This window comes from Scyliorhinus torazame, chromosome 4 (genome assembly GCF_047496885.1).
Source record: "Scyliorhinus torazame isolate Kashiwa2021f chromosome 4, sScyTor2.1, whole genome shotgun sequence".
Taxonomy (NCBI): domain Eukaryota; kingdom Metazoa; phylum Chordata; class Chondrichthyes; order Carcharhiniformes; family Scyliorhinidae; genus Scyliorhinus; species Scyliorhinus torazame.
This window is the reverse complement of record NC_092710.1, coordinates 172,558,549-172,568,880: the sequence shown is the minus strand read 5'-3', so window position 1 is coordinate 172,568,880 and position 10,332 is coordinate 172,558,549. Positions and strand designations below refer to the sequence as shown.

The 10,332-nt window shown below is 43.6% G+C and overlaps 1 long non-coding RNA gene across 1 annotated transcript; it reads left to right on the top strand.

Annotated features, from left to right (window-relative positions):
* The first annotated feature begins 4,318 nt into the window (after positions 1 to 4,318).
* Positions 4,319 to 6,996, top strand: LOC140410596 (uncharacterized). Its single transcript, XR_011940696.1, has 2 exons — positions 4,319 to 4,993; positions 5,505 to 6,996. It is a non-coding gene; the product is annotated as an uncharacterized lncRNA (long non-coding RNA).
* Positions 6,997 to 10,332: the final 3,336 nt, after the last annotated feature.

Genomic DNA, 10,332 nt, shown 5'->3' with positions numbered 1-10,332 from the left:
CAGATGGCAGAGGAATTGGCTCATGATCAGAAATCAAACGAGCTCGACAATTTAACGTTAAGTAGGATGAAATAAAAGTCAGCATGAAATTGCGTCTTCATTATGGATTGGGCAACCCGATTTGGCATAAGGGAAACCTGAGTTCATTGCAGCGATTTACTTCCTCAGTTCCGACTGACTGCTGAGTTCTAGATGGGGTGACTAAGTCAGGAAGCAGTGCAGCGAAAGATTATCTCACTCATATATACCGGCCATTTTGTTACCATGTTGGAATGAAGTGTCATTCTGTGGCCCCTGATGATTAAAAACCTGACAGTAACAGTACTAATCTTCTAAAAAGCAGTGGGCATTCCTAATCAACAGAACTCTACAAATGCTTGGAATTCTATATATCTCTCCACAGAAATTAATTCAGCGTCTCATGATGCCAGTCTCCCTTTAACCCCCGTGCACTCCCACACATCGTTAGCCGTGCTATTTAAAACCCCGGCTGGGCGATAGCGCAAGTTGAAGCCTGCCAAATGGCCGCACAGAGAGGTCCTGTGAGCTCAAAGGCAAAGGACGAAGGCACTTGTGACTACAGTTGGTTAATGTGCAAACAATTGGATCTTTTGCAAATATAAAACTCGCGTCGTTGCCGCCCTACTGTGAACACATCTAGTTTATTAAACGGAAAAAGCTTCCAAGAAAGCCAACGGTTTGCTGGCGATTCAGACGCTGTAAGGGCAGTCTCCAGCAAAACAAACCTCTGTTACTCGAAAATGATGACACCTTATGTGCTCAACTCAGACATTGCATATCGAACAGAGAGCAGTTGGCCATGAATCTTGAGGGCATTGTTTTGCGTGTCACTAACCAACTCGCTTCTAAGGACTCCCATTGCCCATTATCTCTTCTGCTAGTTAACTGGCCGGATAGACTTATCTCTTCTGCTAGTTTACTGGCTGTATAGTCTTACCTCTTCTGCTAGTTAATGGGCCGGATAGACTTACCTCTTCGGCTAGTTAACTGAGGTTTAGCATAGCGGGCTAAACAGCTGGCTTGTAATGTAGAACAAGGCCAGCAGCGCGGGTTCAATTCGCGTACAGGCCTCCCCGAACAGGCGCCTTTTCTCAGTAACTTCATTGAAGTCTACTTGTGACAATAAGCGATTATATTACCTCTTCTGCTAGTTAACTGGCTGGATAGACGTATCTCTTCTGCTAGTTAGACTTATCTTTTCTGCTAGTTAACTGGCCAGATAGACTTACCTCTTCTGCTAGTTAACTGGCCAGATAGACTTACCTCTTCTGCTAGTTAACTGGCCGGATAGACTTACCTCTTCTGCTAGTTAACTGGCCGGATAGACTTACCTCTTCTGCTAGTTAACTGGCCGGATAGACGTACCCCCGTTGTCCAAGGTCTGGAGAGCAGATAACGTGTGTTCACTGTGACGCTCAACCGTCACCGAAAATGAGAACAGATTCCTGGATCAGAAAATAAGTCAGGATCTAAAGTTGAAGGCTTAAAAAAACCAATATCATTAAGATTTGCTACACTCACCTTCTTTGAACATCGGCTTGTTTTTAAAATTCTCAGTGTTAGAAATAAAGCCAACTTTTACCTCTGACTTTGTGTAGTGACATTTAAAGGACGGCAGTGCACTCCCATCATAGACGCGATGTTAAAAATGTTACTCGTGTATAACCAGGGCATGGAATGGATTTCATTTTGCACACGTCTTTCCAATGCGAACGCAGAAAAAAATGCTGCATCTTTAATGAATTATGTTTTTTAAAGTCCTGTTTTCAATATCTGTTTGGCTACTTATGATTTCCTGAATGCAGCAAGTCACCGACGATTTAATGGCTGCCTGTAATTATCCAAGATTACTGGCAGAGAGATGCTGAATATGCAATGCATTAACTTGAAGAAATATGTTTCTGCAGTCACCAGTGGAATAAGAGGTAACCCTTCTCTCCCCTAAAATAGGGCCTTCCGCCTTTCACAAACTAGCTGCCCCTCATGCCTTGCTGGAAAGGCGAAACCCCTTATTACAAATCAAGATGGCCGGGTAAGATGTTCCAAATGGAAGAGCTCAATGTTCCAATGGGCCACTTACTAAGACCACTTCCTTTCTTGCCCACCGTCACGGCCGTTAACATCAGCACGCGATTCCTGGTTGGTCGTGTACCGGATTTGTGCAATGCGGCGAGTACAGAGGCGGAAACCTGGAATCTGGTCCCGTGCATCAAACACAGGGCCTCGACCCTGTTTGTAGCACTGGAGATTGAAGGGAGCAGCCCAATGAGCTGGCGAGTTCTCAGCGAATGCCCTAAACTGTTACGTTCTCATTACTCCATCCTCATAAAACCTTACCTCTGCTTACTTCTTCACTTGTCCTTCAGTATGGTGGAAGCATACGCTATCTAGTTGATATCATCACATGAACCCTCTCATCGGTACGTTTTTATTTTCACAACTCTCTCGCATCCATGTGTATTTAGAGATGTCCATAAACACAATTGAGTCCTTACTTTAAATACAAGAATGCAACCACCCTGACCTTAACATTTAACCCAATCTTCATCTCAGAGGAACCATCTGTGTTCTATTACACTCACTCTAAACCTTGTGCTGGTCGAAAATGCTTCTGAGAGCAACCATTTAAGAACGTTTTGCTGAATTGACTCTACCTGGTCTGTAAGTTAAGTATGAACATTTTTGTACCCCAGTAGCTGGATAGGGTATACATTGTCAAGGGTGAGAATGGAGAATTTCTACCACAAAGACACATGATGACTTCATGTCGAGTTGGGAGAATCTCGTCACTGTGGCACAATCATCTTTCCATGCTTTGAGTTCTTGGATCAACGCCAAGAACTTGGAGGATCCCCGTGTGTCATTCTCCTCCAACCTTAATATTTGGCGAAATCAAACTGAAAACCACCACTTAGCGGAGTTCAACTGCACTGTGCAAACTAGAAACTTTTTGTTTTACCATGCGAAGGCTTTTACCATACTATGGCTTTTGCGGTCTGATGAGGCTAGTAGCCAACCCAAATGGAAACAGCATCCTCCCTATTTAACCCAGCCACATGCCTTGTGATTACAGTCCCACGGCCCCAACATCCCGCCCCTGTATAAAATGTCACATACAATCAGACCGTGGGCACTGCTCGGAAAACGGTACATAAGTTTGCTTGGAAATTTCAACTACGCCTGAAAGCATGTCATTTCGTTCACCTCTCTCGCTCGGAGACGATTGTAAGGTCAGCAGTTTTGCGTGGATAGTGAGTGCACAGTGGCTCCTTTGGTTGCCAGGTTACGCGGCAGCCGGGAACTAGGTGCATTGCCTCCCCCGCCCCGTTCCTCCCATTTCGGGGTTGTATATGGATCTGATAGAAACGCTACTTACACTGCCAATAATCCACCCGGCTGGTAAAATAACTTCTCACGATCCACGCGTGAGAAAACTGACTTCTCGATTTGAGAAAGAAACTGCGGAATGCGCCAGAGCTGGAGAAGGCAGCAGTATCACTGTCCCAGGTCTCAGTTCCTGCACACACTGATATCACAACTCTGCAGCAGATATTAATGCACTGTCTATATGTATTCAATGCTTTATATTGACTGTATATATTGAACTGTAAATTATATGTAAACGGCAATCTATTTTCCTGGAAATATATAGTAGTATATATGGAAAGTAAGCACTCTGTATCTCTTCTATTACTCTTTTTTAATTGTTTTTTTTTACAGACTATAAGTTTTATTAAATATTTTTATGAATAATTAAAGCGAGCACCTTCAAACAATGCGCAGATTCTTTATTTCCTCAGCGAATGGTCGCTGCAATCTCTTGGCATCTGGAATAAATCAGTGAGACAGTTGGAGAAAGGGATGGTTTTCCGCTCGCTTGCTCTCGCTCTGAGCCACGGGCACTTATCTTATTTTTTTTTAATGAAGTTTGAATTAATGGAAAAAGAAAAAGAAAAGTGACGTGAACGCGGGACGTGAGGTCAGCACTTCAACACTAGTTTTGATTCTCTATTCAACATTTGGCTGTTGTTTGCCTTCCCTCGCTGAGAACACGTTAAACAGCTCAGGTCAGACGGGAAGGAGATTAAAAGTGGCTTTCAGTCTTCCTGTTCGGTCAATACGTATTCGGACGGAAGGCACGTTTTATTCCCTCCTCCCTGAAGGTGTCCTCGGCGGTCCCACTGGGAAATCCATACTGCCATAGCTCAGTATTTCCTGAGCAGCCTTCTCCGTTAGCACCGCACCGTCAGCCCGTGAGTAATGGATGGGTTGTTTAACGAGGGAAATTTTCACAACCCAGGTCCAATCGCACGGCCCCCCGGTGTCCACAAGTCGACATTTCCCTGCGGAATTGAGTGATTTGGAAAGGTGTGGGATGGGAGGCGGTACAATGGCTGATTTTACCTTGCTTAACACAAGGCATTGAAGACAGCCCGATATCACAGGCAGGAATCAAACATTTAACCTTTGCTGGCTCGTGGGACAAAGTGCACTATATTTATCTGTTGAACCACCATAATCAGCATTATTTTTTAAAAGTACCTTGCACCTAGTGTCACCTGGCTTCAATGGAATAATGGTTTGTGGCTGAATTGACAGGACGCACTTCCGACTACTGCCGTGAGCTCTGTCCTATTGGCGCCCTTTTTATCGTTTCATCAAATTCGAGTTGCAAACTGACCACCCAGAATTGAAACAATTCTTAATTGAAAACAAGTACAGGATTATCAGCCTCAGTTGGGAAGCTGTGGGAAGCGGTGAAGTCATCGCTCCATCATACACTCCCATCCTTCAGTTGGAATTCTGGGTTTGAAGAAAGGGGAATGATTGGCCAGTTTACCAATACTGCTCACTGACTGACAGTACTGCAGAAATGGACTGAAAATGCTTCAGCTTTAAAAAAACACACCCGGAAACCAAATATACAGTTCCATCTCCAATTCAAAATGATAGTATTTGGTGATAACCTACGGTAAGTGGGAAATAGTTTTCATTCTTTTCTCGATGTTTAACTGGTCCACACTATTTTGATTCAGATCCTAAGAATATTTTCACACAGTTCCGGCACTTTCAAGACCAAATTAATTTTGAAATAAAGCCATGAGCGTTTAATACCAAAACCCAGGACCGAGAAGTGTCAACCTTCAAGAATGCCCCTCGTTAGAAGATGGATGGGGTTTTAATGACTCCGTGATAAAAGCATGACCGTGGGCTATAGCAACAGAATAGAGACGGCAGTGATTGTGCCAGAAACATGTATTTCCCCACCAGCCATTTGACCACTAATGATAAATTCATGCAAATGCCAACATTAATCGTGAAGGCCAGCATGTTTGAGGCAAAAATCCAAAGAGGCATGTTAATGATTAGCAAGAAAAAACATTAAACATGTTGGAAATGTTCGGCAGGTCTGTCAGCATGTGTATGGGGAGAAACAAACGTGTCAGGTCAATGACTTTGTGCTAATTTTCTATCTTCCACAGGACGACAGAACATTGTGTAGCCGCTGCTGTAAAGTTGTTTTGCGAATATTCATGTGAAAAGTAACGATGAAGACAAACCGAACAGATAGTGTACCAAGTTGATGAACATGACTTGTGCATGAATTATAGTGGGGAGATATGTTCATCATCACCAGCTTCACTCTTTGCGCCTGGACTATCCTGGTCCAGTTAAGACTGGCGGTAGATTTGGATGCAGCGGGTGACCAGGACATCTTATGTGTCCTGTCAAGGACGTTCCACAGCGCATGCTGACCCGCCTTCATTGGACCTTCGATGGTCTTTCCACTGGTACAGACATCTCGAAGTCGTCCAGGGTAGGAGACCCAACGGCGCCCCACACCTGGTTTGGCCCGCCCGTCGAAGTGGTTTACCTGGGTGCCGCCACTGTCACACGCTGCCAACTTTGGAAATTTGGAGATATCGGTGAGCGCTAGGTGAAAGTGAGGAGCGATGAGCCCGTGAGAAGTTCCATCCCTCCCTTGCAGCCCGGATACCCCAAATATTGTAACAGTATATGGAAGTACAAATACTGACGAGTAAGTGGGAAAAAAACACTATTTGGCACATACTCAAAATCTATTTGTGAAAAAATATTGAGATACAGTTGGTATCTTCCGAGAAATTGAATTACTGAAGTCGGACCCATTCAACAGGTCAAATTACTCAAAGGACAAGGAGATTCCATGTGTACACAGACGCGTGTTTACACAGATTGTACAGTAATAGACCAAATGTCTGAAACTTAAACAATGTACCGTACGAGATTGTCTTTTATCGTCATAATGTCTTACTCCACATTTCAGGTCCCTTCTCAGGACAGACAAAATCATGAAATCAATAGCAGTTTTCTTAAGTAGGCTTGAGCTTTATTTGAACAATGTTACACACTATACCTTACTCACACAGACAATGGGCCAAACATTCAATGAGTTCGATGCCTTTCCTTTTGTTCTTTACTCTCTTCCTTTTCATTGTCTCTGTACTTGCTGAACACGTGCTACATCTCTAACTTTTCCAATTCTGACAAATGGTCATTTAGCGGAAACATTAACTCAGGTTTTCTCGCCAAGCGTTTTTTACCTGACCACTGAGGATTTCCAACACCTCTTGTTTCCACTTCGGATTTCCAGCTTCCGCATTATTTTGCTATTGTACTTCTGATTAGTAAGATTGCTCGACAGACAAAGGGCAAAGGACTTAAGGGGTCTTATTGTGCAACCATCAATCTGGTATTTTTAAAACCGTCTTTGTTTCCAATGCCAGCGATGAACAACGATAAGGAAACACGCACACCCCCACCTCATGACTTGAACTCAACCCCACCTCATGACTTGAACTAATTTCTATCACCTTTCTTGATATGACGCTCTTTTCTGCTACTTCCCCGCCCCCCTTACATCCTTACTTTGCCCAGCCCCTTTTCTGTTTCTAATGAAATAAAACACGCTGTGCAATGTGATATACAATGGGACCACAGTTCTCCATGACTTCAATTCGTACTGTTCACAGTTCTGGCTGTAGTATATTTGGAGATTTGCATGTCAATTAAAAGGTTTCCAGTAACACGAACAGTAATCAGTTTCAGAACTTATCAGAATTGATTCGTTTTATAAAGGATGAGGTACTGGTATTAAATTGCTATTTTTGGAACAACCAATCCTCTCTCCATTATATCAAATATGATCTAGCTAGAGAGAAAAACATGCCACTTTTGCCTTCCTTTCGTTGGGTTGGGTCTCCCTATTCCTTTATACATTGGAGCATACCTCAGCTGAATATTGTGAGGGTGGGGAGGTTTCCACTTGCTCTGGAAGACAGCGAGCACACATGGGAAGACCTATCATCTGTTGGATTCAGGAGCAGGAAATAGAAATGGAGAATGTTGACTATAATCCATTCATACCGATTTGAGCTCAGTAACTACAGTAATACTGCAGCCTACGAAATGGATAAAAATGAGCCGCTGACTTCGTAGCAATAGTAAGAAGTGTTACAACACAGGTTAAAGTCCAACAGGTTTGTTTAAAATCACGAGCATTCGGAGCACTGCTCCTTCCTCAGGTGAAATAGATGCACAGGTGGTTTTGTAAACGCAATGTTAACTGAAAGGACAGTTACTTCAATCTCACCCCCAAATCCTGAAGGTCAGGTACAAACTTGATTGACCTCCTGGAATGGGCGACAATCCACTGATTGTGTTTCTCTAAAATATACGAAATATCATTTTAAGTTGACCTTACATGGGGGGGGGGGGGGGGGGGGGAGGGGGGTTGAGCAGTTTGTAATTTGTTAGTGTGTATTTACGGGTTCTTTTGGTATCTAAGTGGAGAACAATACATTTTTCACGCTTTCTTCGTTGATGGTTGAATTGTACCCACCTCCCCGGTAAACGCAAGCTTATTCTTCACCTGGGTTGGCTTCTGCCCGGGACTCGCTCAAGTAATCATTTAAACGGACGTGTCTTGTTCAGTAACTGGAGGACAGCTGGAGCTGTTGATATACTCTGCTACATCGCACCATCTCTGCTGCCAATTCCTGTTGGCAACCGCCCGCCACTGTTCCCAGGTACTGAACAGGAGGATAAGGAATTTCCAACAGGAGTTTTCTGCCACAAACAACCGCTTGCATGGACTGGCCGAGCGCATCATTCGAATATCTTTTCTAGAAACCAGAGGGTTGATGGAAATAACACCTCATAAAGCAACACGTTCAACATCTTAACGCGCAATCTATGCAGAGCATTCCGCACCTTTGAGCGAAAATCCTTGCCCCCCTCCGCCCCCCGCACAGCTAACCACAAGCAAGAAGTCATTTTTACAGAGGCGCTGGAATCTGAAACGGTGGAAATACTCAGCTGATCTGGCAGCCTCTGTGGAGAGTGAAGCAGAGTTAACGCTTCATACAGGTGATCGGTCTGGATCAGGAATGTGGCGGAAGATTTTGTCAACAGTGTGGAGGTGGCAAGAAAAGAACCTCCTGATTGGGTAGGGGAAGGGCTCCGCATCAGGGTCGAAACTTTCCTGCCCCATTCTATTGCCATTATCATCAGACTTTGTAAATATTTCTCATTCCATTTTGTTTGTGTGGGTATCATTGTTATTTCGCGAGGCTAGTTCAGTCAAAGCTCAATGTGCACACCTCATAGTTGGCACGCATTGATAGTTACAGGGAAGATAGGGATATCTCCTTTATTGGGGCAGAAACAATATGATGTTTTCTTTGTTTACTCTTGACTGAATGCTCATGGTCGTGTGCAATGCTGTACTCACCATTCTCTGGGACACTGCTGAACTGATACGTTCAGCTGACTCTTCCTTCTATGCATTGTAAAGAACATTGGCTGAGATCATTGTCAGCAGATTCATTGAAACATTGTAGGTGAACTCAAAGTATTGTAATGACCCTGCTAGTCAACACCCTGAGATGGACACACATTTGGACAATACTGACACCACCCTTTACGCCACTCCTTTTCTTACTTTGACTAACCGTCACCACCATTCCCCCAACACCTAGGACACAGGCCCTTCCCACTTTACTCCTCCATGCCCCAACTTTACCTTTTGCCCTCCTTTGAGTCCTCCTCCATTCCTCCATGTCACTGATCCCATTAAACACACATTCTCCTCTCACCACTGCCTACCCCTTGTTGGTCCCGAGCCTCCATACAAGAGTCCAGTCTCCTACTCCTCTTCATTGTGTTGCAGAGTTAAACAAGGAAAACCCCTGACCTTGCATGCCACCTTTAAACAAACATCAACTGGGTGCCATGAGATTCTCATACCCCACTGACCTTATCCTGAAGGTAGGATGTAATTTTAAAATGATTTAGGCAAGTGAGTATTCATGGCATGCAGATGTATTACAAGTGTGAATGTGCCACATGCCTGTGTTGGGCTCGACATGTTGCAAACATGTTGCTGACTTAACCTGCCATCAGGATGAGATTTTGCATCAAGTCCAATTAGGTCACTCCACATGCCATGTTTCCCACTCTCACGGGCTCTATAACGTTCTCCCTGTTAACTGTTTCTCTCCACAGATGCTGCCTGCCTTGCTGAGTATTTTCAGCACTTTGTGTTTTCATTCAGTTTTACAGGGAATTGTAATTGCTCCATCAATCTTAAAAAATGGAAACCTCACTAATTGATGATGACAAGGACCCGCCTTGCACGAATCAGAAGTTGCTTGTCATGCAAGTCTCGGGTTTAAGCGGAGAATGCAAAGGCAGAATTCAGAACGGAATGCTAATAACAGGCAAGGAACAGGAAACTTGAGGAGATGGAGAAAATGGAGTGAATATTGCAATCTAATCTGTTGAAAGATTTTTGGAACAACGTCCAGGGATCGGTATACAAAATAGAAATGTTTAATTTGAAGCATTTGAGGGCAGCAAAAGCTTCCAAATCAGTACATAGAAAAGAGGTAGAATACGATCCTCAAATCATTCCTAAATGTATTTGGAATGGGAGGAAGTTGCAAAATACCTGCGGATAAAGATTTTAATTTTTCGCAATGCATTGTATGATCTGGAGTGCGCTGCGTGAACAGGTAGTGGAAGCTGACACAATAATAACTTTCCAAAGGAATTTGGATAATTGCAAGAGAACGGAAAAAAGAAGCAGAACTATACGGGAAAAGATAACAGGAAGAGTGGGGCTGATCAGATAATTCTTTCAAACAGTGGGCACAGGTATGGTGGGCCACATAATTCACGCTACACTGTATCATTCCATTTTAAGATCACATTCCTGTTTAGTTCTAGGCAGCAATATTATTAGTTTGAAACAGAAATCCAACAGCAAGA